Consider the following 9,452-nt stretch of genomic DNA (forward strand, 5'->3'; position numbering starts at 1 on the left):
ACTTGGCTTCCTCCATCGCCGGGGCAACCAAGCCTCCTGCTTACTCCAGCTCCGTGGCTGCCCTCCGCCATCTTGATTGGGTTAATTTGCATATAGTCACTCTGATTGGCTGGTGGGCATGGCTTGGGGCGTAGCAAAGGTACAATTTGCATGTTTCTTTTATTAGATTAGATTTGTTGAATAAGTTGAAGTTTTATTGAATTGAAAATAAAAGATGGCATTGTATAGGGCAGTGATGGCAAACCTTTTGAGCTCAGCGTGTCAGCATTTTGAAAAACCCTAACTTAACTCTGGTGCCGTGTCACATATAGACATTTTTTGATATTTGCAACCATAGTAAAACAAAGATTTACATTTTTGATATTTATTTTATATATTTAAATGCCATTTAACAAAGAAAAATCAACCAAAAACATGAGTTCGCATGTCACCTCTGACATGAGTGTCATAGGTTCGCCATCACTGGTATAGGGCGTGTGTGTGTGTGTGTGTGTGTGTGTGTGTGTGTGTGTGTAAAGATATGCTTTTATTTTCATTAGCCAAGAGGTCAGGACCTGAAAATATAACTAGAGGTCCAGCTATCTGAGTAACACTATTACTTCTGACAGAGAACTATTTGCTAGAAGGATTCTCAGTGGGCGCTGAATTGCTTTTATTAGTTTATTTAAAGTGTGCACTTCCCTTTTCACCTTTGTTTCAAAAGAGAGTATATGAATGTGTGAAAGTCCTCCATTATAGAGTCATAGAGTTATTTCCCACCCGTTCCTGGGTTCAGCAGCTCTCGGTGAGTTCCAGGGAAGCCAGAAAAGAGCTGCTTCCATCCTGCTCATGCGTTTTGGCATGCATTTCTCAGCCCATTTCCCTCCTGCGTACAGCAGCGACCCCCCACACTGGTGTCTGCAGGGCCATTTAGGAATCTCCTCTGATTCCATCCCACTGTTATTTTTCTTCTCACTGTTTTGTGATTTTTCACTGAATTTCAAGCTAACTAGGAATGCAGATGGGCACATGAGCATCTAGGTTTCCCAAAATACACATTTTTCATGAGTACCTCTCTCTTGAAGTGTGTGGACAGAGGCTGCATATTATCTTCCCATGATCACTCTTTTTTAATGTCTAACTGACAGCTGCCTGTCAGTAAAACAAGGCGATAATGGGCAGAAAATGTCTCTGCTCTTAGGAGAGCAAAAAAGGAAAGACCCTGGATTCCTATGGGTCTCAGAGACACTTGTCAGCCATTGTTAAAGAAGACTTATAAGTGCCTCTGTGGGGAATACCTATGAATGGCCCAAACATTCTGACTCTTATTAGTGAGAAGAAGAAAAGGGAGCTGTTTCTCATACATGTGCAGACTTTACCCACAGTGCAGATTCTTCCCCCAGTGGGAGCTTGCCCAGTGTGTTAATGTGTCACCATTGCAAGCCTGGAGCAGGGTGTGGCCATGCCAGATGGCACCTGCAACTTCACTGATGAGTCACGGACAAAGCTCAAGCTGATACAGCTCAGGTGGTCTCAACTAGTCATTCTTAAGGGAGTAGTTCTGCCCACCTGCTTACACATGCTTGAGGTGCCTTCAGATGTATCTAACAAATAGTATGAAAGTGGAAGTCTACAGGGCCAAGTGACACCACATGACACCACTGCTCAGCCACAATAAGCAAAAGAGGATATTTTAGAATTGTTCTCATTTTCCTAAGGGATCAGTAAATGCAGGAGTGTTGAGCCTAACGAAAGACTGTATCAATCATAAAGATGAGAGTCAGATACCAAAACAAGTGAGGGAAACAGCGCCTGTCTTTTCTACTGAGAGTGCTGCAAGATGGCAGGGACCATGCCCTGGACCAGTGATGGCGAACCTATGACACGCGTGTCAGAGGTGACATGCGAACTCATGTTTTTGGTTGATTTTTCTTTGTTAAATGGCATTTAAATATATAACATAAATATCAAAAATATAAATCTTTGTTTTACTATGGTTGCAAATATCAAAAAAATTTCTATATGTGACACGGCACCAGAGTTAAGTTAGGGTTTTTCAAAATGCTGACATGCCGAGCTCAAAAGGTTTGCCATCACTGCCCTGGACTTACTGTGTGCCCCTTTAAATCACAAATTCAGCTCTCTGTGCTCAAGAAGAAGGATTATTAATGGGGCAAACGTTTTTTATTTACGTAAAGACAAGTGGACCTTTAAGAATAATATAAACAACAAAGACAACTCAGTCACTATAGGATAAAACTAAGACACCAGTTCCTTACTCTTGAAAATTGGCAAAGGAAAGAATGAGTCCTGCCTTTTCTGTGCATATTGTATTTGAAGAAAGCCAGATTGCACTGGTTGATGAAGGAATGTTCTTCACATGAGAATTCCAGCCACTAAATGTGGAAGGGAAATTAGAACTGGAAAAGCATAACTTTGTAGCTCCAAATGAAATAATTGAGTCAAACCACTATCACCAATGGATTCAATGATTATACCATTAGAAATGTTAATAGGGAACTTCACAATGGAGAAATCAGGATGCCGTCACCCAAACCCATTAAAGGTGGGATGGCCACACATTAGGTGCCTCCCGATGTGATGTAATGAAAAGTACACAATGAATGAAAAGGACACAATGCCACCTATGAGGTATTGTAGCTTAAGAGTTAAACTTGAACTTAATCAAACCAATCAGTAAGTTTCCAGAAAATACAGGGGCTATAAGAACAAGTTAAATGATACCAAAAGAAGACAAATTATGAAAGTGGCTATTGAGACAGAGCTCATGAGGAACCCTATAAAAGTATATTCAGCAAGACAATGGCATGGGGGGGGGGAGGTGGCTGCGGGCAAGTGAGAGGGACTTCAGAGATAGAACATCCAACTCTTGTACCCTATTTGGATCATTTAAACCAACTATAAATGATTTTTCAAGTTGGAGAAATTTGACTACAGTTTGGGTGTTAAATGATACCAAGCTATTATTGTTTATTAGGTATGATAATGGCTTTGTGGTTATATAAGAAAGGTCCATGTTTTTAGAAATTTATACTGAAGTATATAGAAGTAAAATGACATAATTTCTGGGACTTGCTTAAAAATCTTAATAGGATTCCGGAGACATGGAAGCATTGAACAGAGTGTGGAATCTCAGAGGGAAGGCGGGGGAGTTAATTAACCAAAGACCTTGTATGCATATATGCATAACGCATGGACACAGACAATAGGGTGCTGAAGGCCTAGGGAGAAGGTAGAGGAGGAGGGGCAGGGGAGGGAGCTGAGGGGGGTCAATGGGGGAAAAAGGGGACATATGTAATACTTTCAACAACTAAGAATTATTTTTTTTAAAAAATCTTAATAAGATGAGAGAAAGAAAAAGAGAGTGCAACAAGTGTGGCAAAATTTTGATTATTAGATGGGAATGATGGACTATATGTGGATTTACTGTAGTATTCTCTCTGTTTGAAATGTTTCATTATAAAAATATTAAGGAAAAAAATAACAGTTCTCTCTCAGAGATGATAGTGAAGATCTATTGGAGCTGTGACTAGAAAGTCACTTTACCTGGGTATTTAAAATTTTATGATTTTTTTCTTAATTTTTTGATAATATCCTTTTTATTTTAAAAAAATTAACTAGTTTTGTTAGATCTTTTGGGTAGTTACTAGAAACCAGTTTCATTGCCACACATCAAGCAATTGGAGGAGAATTTGTGAAAGCGAATGCTGATCTTAGCTGAAATAACTTGCTTTCTTCAGCATCTGCAGTGGCTGGTCTCCAGGGGCTTATCTGGCTACATGTGTTTTTCACATTTATTAGTGAAATTGGAGATTCAAGAATAAAACACAGTCCGCGGGAACATTGTGTTATTTTGTGACATGCTAGAGAATTTTTAGCCCATAAAGCAAATGAGTGAGCTCTGTGGGGGCATAACTGTTATTTTCACCCTGGAAGGCAGTGAAGACCCATTGTATTTATTAAGCACTTAGATGATAGAAAATTAATAGTGCTGTGAAAATAGAAAAACACACTCACACTATTGCTATTAATAGAGTAATTTTTAACCACTTACTGGAATTGTAAGGTGCTGCCAGGATTAATGTTCTTCTCCTTCCAAAAAAAAAAAAAAAAATGACAGTGCTCATATTTGACACTTGTGTGACGGACTCTTTTGAATAAGAAAGAAATAGAAAGGGTTTGGTGTCATTTTTCATGCCACAGTTTCCTATTTAATTGCGGTTTCCTATTTAATTGTCGTAACCCGGCAGAAATTTAAAAGAAAAAAAAGTTCAATAAAAATACAAATGTTTAAGCAACTATTAAAAAATATATTGTAATTTTTTTTGTCTGTTTTGAACCATCAGACAAAAATGTAAAGGTAGACCTCTGTATAATATTTGGTTGTTTTGTGTTGGATAATAATTTCATTCAGTGTCAATATACAGTTATTTTTGGTTCTATCAAACAGGCAGGACCAGGTGAAGGAACTTCACCCATTGTTTTTGGCAAAGCTGGGTATACAAAGAAATGAATAGACCAGGTATTTGATTCAGGACCTTTCTTCTAGGTGGTTGAGGAGCTTAAGGGAAGTTCTGGTGGGAAGACAGCCTTCTGTGTAAGCTGATGCACTGGGGCATTTCTAGAACACTCAGCTCCCCTGAAGACTGGGAAGAGAGTGGGCTGGATCTCCCACTGAAAAAGTCCAGACAAAGCCAACAACACTCCAACAGGTGGCAGCCATGTAAGATGAGGGACTGATGCAATTGCCAAAGTCAAGATGCACCTTGAGCTGGAACAGGGCCAAAGTCAAGAGTTGGGACAGGCAGCCCAAGGAGCAAGTGCAGGAGCGGGGAGTGTGCTTAGAAAAAATATCACCTCGGTGGCACCTTTGAAGGCGTTAGTAGGCACTTTGCATTGAGTAGGTGCTTTGTTTTGAGGTAAGCAGGAAGTAAGAAAGAGGCCTTTCCCCCACCAATTTCATGGTCCTCAAGAATCCAGGATATACAAAGGTGAAGAGATTCAAGATAAAGTGATCTCAATTAACTCAGTCCTTGACTAAGTGTTACTTTTTTCTTGTGCTTGTTTGTATCTTGATTATTTAAAAGGATATATTTTAGGGAACCAATAAAAAAGAATCTATGGTGTGTGTGTGTGTGTGTGTGTGTGTGTGTGTGTAGAGAATGGAGTAAAGTAATTCCAGGGGGTTGTGTCTGTGCTTTTTGCCTATGTTTATACAAGACTGTCAAAGCAGATGTCAGCAGTTCTGCCTCCGAGGGATTTTTGTCCTGGGAAGATAGGAGAGTAGTAAGGAGGAGTGTGGAGAGGTAGGCTAGGTGAGGGGACCTAGAGGTAGGCTCTGGAAGGGGCCTCTTTCCCCAGCCTGGCCCGGGCTGTTGTGAGATGACTGCTGCACTACAGTCCTAAGCACAGCGGGTTACCAAGTGCCCTCCATGTGCCAGGCACATACCTACCACAGGCCCTCGGTGTCAGGAGGAAACCAGGCTTAGCGCCAAGTAATTGTTCTACGGATAAGCTCCAGGTGGCCATTCAAAGCCAGGACTCGGTGATCTGAAACCAGAGCTGTGTCTCCTCTCCCCTAAAGGCTCCCAAGGGGCCCCTGAATCCCAAACCACAGATGTGAAAAGGCAATGCAGAAGCACCCAGAGACTCTGACAGGCTTCAAGACCACGTGTGAAAGAACATGAGGTTTGGCAGATTTCAGTAATTGAAACATATGATAGGGAGTCTGTAATGCCAAAGACGGGGCTGAAAAGCAAAATCCAAAGAGCTTTATACTTTGCTCTGCATTTCCTTAATATTCCTTGGCAAGGTGAGTAACTTTGGTTTTCCTTGCAAGTATATGTAGGGTAACATATGCCCCCAAACGTCTCTTGGGACATCACAGGCCTGAAAGCACTCCAGCGGGTCCCTACCCCCAGCCTGGTGGGAGGCAGAGCTTGGACACTGCCCTGTGAGAGGGCAAGACTACAGCTTCCTACTTCAACTTCCTAATGAGTGCTCTTGGTGAAATGCAGATGGGGAAAGCCGCAAGGAACCCTGGTTTAAGATAAGCCGGCAGCTGGCTTTATTCCAGGGTACGGTGTGAGGTGGGGTTAAGAATTAGCAATTCTGTATTGCTGGTACAGGGTTGTTCGTGCAGAGGAGAGTGAGATACAACTTGGACTGGACCCCAAATCAACTTCCTTACTAGGGGACATTCACTTAAATGCTGGTAGAAAATGTGTCTGAACCCAACCACGAATTAGGAACTTTTGTTCGTAGAACATGTTCAGCTCTCATTTGCAGCTGACATGTTTTTCTCCTGTGTCATTAGATACCCTGGTCAGCAGGCCATACCCTCCACACCTTTGCCCATGCTGGACAGGTAGCTGTTGGCACTGGACACACTGAATATCATTTGAAGAATACACATTTTTTTCTCATCTCCAAGTACTGTACCATGAACATTTCATTCTATTTTGCCTGCTCTCCTCTGTTTTTTTTTAAACTTGACGTTTAAACTTTTTTGATTTGCCCGGATTGTTCCCAAGCTCCCAGAACTCATCCGTGCAGCTCCATTCCCCCACCAGCTCCCGGGCTCAGCAGGGCTCTGTGTAGGAGCTAGTTGTTATTTACAAGTGTAATTCAGCTGTCACTGTGTCTTTGAACATACGGTGTTGTTGTGGGATTTTTAATTGCCATTTTCATCTATATAATTAAAATTAAATGAAAAAATGGATAGCTTCCAATATCTGAATTAATTTTATGAGTACTGCTTGAGAGGGAAAAGTATGTGTAAATACAATAATTGTTACTTGATTTGCCTTTAGCAGAACTAGAGATTGTACCTGGCGGAAAAGAAAATATAGTAATTATAAATGGGGGGAAAAAAGATTAGTCTGATATTTCTGTGACTGAGAATCAGAATTAATGCCCTGGATGAAAAGTGATAAATAACTCTAGATATGTTTCAAATAGTACACTGGGAATGTGTCACGGTAATTCTTTACAGATCCAACTTGTCTGGTGCTGGTCTGGATTTTTTTTTTTTCTTCCCAGAGTTCATCATGGGTGTTTACACATTCCTCAAGAAAGGGCCCTTATCCCAAATCAAAACCTCTGTCATGCTCAGAAACAGGCAGGCATTTCACCTGCCTATTCTGCTCTGTAACAGTGAGCACGTAGCAGAGATAAATGAGACAGTAAAGAGCAGAGTTTGTGTGTGGGTTGTGTTTTGTTTTGTTTTTGTTTTTTAATTCATTGGGCCAGCCAGTGTTTCACTTGCAGACTCATCAAGCGCCTGACAGTCATGTTTATAAAGATGTGGATGGTCACTTTATTTGAAATGACAAATTCTTCGCTCTACATAATGAGGTCAGTGAAGCATCCAGAAAAGAAATGTATAATTTGGTAGCGTGGGTCTGTAAGCACAGCCCTGCCGCGGCTATTTAAGCTTAATGAAGCAGCTACTTTGCTGCAACACATTCTTAGTGAATAGCCTCCTTGGCGTGTTTTTGAAAACTTAAACGTTGCTGGCAATCATGTCCCGGCAATCTCCTTGGAGAGCCTTTGTGCCCTGTTCTCGGAAGAAATATGCCACTTTTACATGTTAATGGTTTTGGAATTAGTCATTTGCTCCATTTTCATTGGAAAGCAAGGTCAGTATGCGATTTCCTGCCTGCCTTCATTTTCTCTGAACATTCAGAATACTCTCAGTCAGTTCACCAGCCATGCAGCGCACTGTCTGGTTATAACATGCCTGAAAAGCCAAAGAAATGTTCCCTCAAAGAGCATTCCTATTCTCAGAGACTCTTCTTAGAATCCACAGTCTAAAAATCTAACTCAGAGGGGAAATTTCCTGGACAGACCATTATTGCTATTTTTTCCCCATTTCCATCGCCAGCCGACTTGTATCACCCATTCACTGGTCTCATTAGAGGAGGCCTCGCTCCCTGAGCATGTGAATCCTTGAAGAAGGCTAAGGGATAGTTTAGAAATCCTTTTTGAAGCAGATTTGCTTGTGTAAAAGTAAGGTCAGGCTTCTGAATCCTGGACCAGTGTTAATAAAGTACAGCTTTGATGGAGCAGAAAGACATCTCACCCTTCCATGGTTCTGCAGTTTCATTCCCCCAAATCTAAGGCATCTGGTGGTTTTCCCTGCACTAGCAGGACATGATTGCTGGAGTCCTCAAACTCTGAAGTCCCGGGAGGGTCTGGGGAACACTCCAGACCATTTAGTGGCCTATGCCTGGGAAATGTAAAGCAGGACTTGAAATGATGGATTCTATACCACCAGGCATTTCCCAGGAAAACCTAGTAAGTTTTCAAAAAACATTTTTTAATGGATGAATGAATTAAAAAATCAATTAGCTCCTTTTATTTTCTTTGTTGATCAACTCTGGGGGTGGAGGTGTCACAGGACCCTTCCAGGACATATTGGAAGCTAAGAAGCCCGCTTCTTAAAATCTCTGGAGTTGGCATTTAGAGTTGCATTTGGAAATACAATCTTGCTCCAGACTGCCAATCCAAGCTTGGGCCTGCTCAGGCCACTGCCTGGGCAGCCCATATGACCAGGTTAGTGCCAGCTGGCACACAGCCTTCTCATCCTACATCTAAGAGATTAAAGTTGACTTGGCACTAAAAATACAGTTCTGATAGAAGCAAGCCTGAAGAGGCACTTGAGAGAGGCTTGTGTTTTATTTTCTAGTGTATTTATCACATGCTAGACTAGCTAAGATAATGGTAGCTGCTGTAACAACTACACTAAAGTATCTTAAACCTAATAGCTTTTCATCATATATCTTTTTTGTTTATTTGGTTTTTTGTTAATCCTCACCCGAGGATATTTTTCCATTGACTTTTAGAGAGAGTGGAAGGGAGGGAGAGAGAGAAACATTGATGTGAGAGACACATCAATTGGTTGCCTCACACACAAGCCCTGACCTCGGCCAGGGATCAAGCCTGCAACAGAGGTGTGTGCCCTTGACCAGAATCGAACCTGAGACCCTTTAGCCCAAGGGCCAACGCTCTATCCACTGAGCAAAACCAGCTAGGGCGAGACCCTTTAGCCCAAGGGCCGACGGTCTATCCACTGAGCAAAACCAGCTAGGGCCATCATATATCTTTACTAAACATTTTCATGGAAGACTGAAACGTGTGCTCAGGAATATGAAAAAGACAGGGCTAAGGAAAAGGAGAAGTGGGTATGCAAGGAAGAGACTCCCTTTGTGCTCCCCCTCTAAGACAGATGGAGTGACCCATTGGCAGGGCTCAAGTGTGTTCCAAAAGGTGCAGTGTTGCCCTAACCCCGTGTTCAGCAAACTGCGGCTCGAGAGCCACATGCGGCTCTTTGGCCCCTTGAGTGTGGCTCTTCCTAAGCCTTAGGAGTACCGTAATTAAGTTAATAACAATGTACTTACCTATATAGTTTAAGTTTAAAAAATTTGGCTCTCAAAAGAAATTTCAATCGT

At 41.7% G+C, this 9,452-nt stretch overlaps 1 protein-coding gene across 4 annotated transcripts in view; it reads left to right on the top strand.

Moving 5' to 3' along the window:
• Nucleotides 1-9,452, top strand: part of MARCH3 (membrane-associated ring finger (C3HC4) 3, E3 ubiquitin protein ligase) — a 105,340-nt gene that overhangs the window by 53,610 nt on the left and 42,278 nt on the right. The window contains exon 1 of one of the 4 annotated variants that reach the window (XM_014547322.1): nt 7,265-7,356. The exons of 1 other annotated variant lie outside the window; for it this stretch is intronic. The gene's annotated coding sequence lies outside the window, so the exon portion shown is untranslated. Of the gene's footprint in view, nt 1-7,264; nt 7,357-8,535; nt 8,557-9,452 lie in introns of those variants that run through there. 2 more of the 4 variants (XM_014547324.1, XM_014547323.1) reach the window with 2 other exon arrangements.

The sequence above is a fragment of the Myotis brandtii genome, unplaced genomic scaffold (genome assembly GCF_000412655.1).
Source record: "Myotis brandtii unplaced genomic scaffold, ASM41265v1 scaffold470, whole genome shotgun sequence".
NCBI classification, from domain to species: Eukaryota; Metazoa; Chordata; class Mammalia; order Chiroptera; family Vespertilionidae; genus Myotis; species Myotis brandtii.